Source organism: Phycodurus eques, unplaced genomic scaffold (assembly GCF_024500275.1).
Source record: "Phycodurus eques isolate BA_2022a unplaced genomic scaffold, UOR_Pequ_1.1 contig_1175, whole genome shotgun sequence".
In the NCBI taxonomy this organism is placed as follows: Eukaryota; Metazoa; Chordata; class Actinopteri; order Syngnathiformes; family Syngnathidae; genus Phycodurus; species Phycodurus eques.
The window spans coordinates 701-1,217 of record NW_026905171.1 but is presented as its reverse complement, the minus strand read 5'-3'; the positions used below and the strand labels follow the sequence as shown (position 1 = coordinate 1,217).

Sequence of the window (517 nt, the reverse complement as noted above, 5' to 3'; positions counted from 1 at the left end):
TGTGTACCAAATCACTTGGATAACAAATGCATGGTCTGCTCGGTGTAATATTTTGCCATTTTCCCACTGTGCCCACCTGGAGTCGTGCTGCTGGAAAGTCGTGCTCCACTGAAAAGATCTGTCAATCTTTGCACATTTTGGTTCACGTCCATTGTGGGGACAGGGGGGCGGAGACGATCCTTTTAGGGATTGTCTCGAATAATAATTTTTGACTACACCATAACTCCCTGGTGGTCGAGTGGTTAGGACTCGGTGCTCTCACCGCCGTGGCCTGGGTTCGGTTCCCGGTCAGGGAATGTTAGTCCCTAAACCTGTTTGGTCGTGTGTTGCTCAGATACTGCACCCCGATGGGGGGCACAAGCCAGTGCAAACTGTCAGCTGGTCCCAAGCCTGGATAAATGCAGATGGTTGTGTCACAAAGGGTGTCTGTCTTAAAACTTGAGAGTGAGAGATGTCAGTGTTCATTCAAAGAATTCCATCCTGGATCGGTCGTGGTCAGGGTTAGCAGCGTCTGAAA

General features: G+C 49.9%; 1 non-coding gene across 1 annotated transcript; it reads left to right on the top strand.

Moving 5' to 3' along the window:
- The first annotated feature begins 224 nt into the window (after positions 1 to 224).
- trnae-cuc (transfer RNA glutamic acid (anticodon CUC)) lies at positions 225 to 296 on the top strand. Its single transcript has one exon. It is a non-coding gene; the product is annotated as a tRNA-Glu (tRNA).
- Positions 297 to 517: the final 221 nt, after the last annotated feature.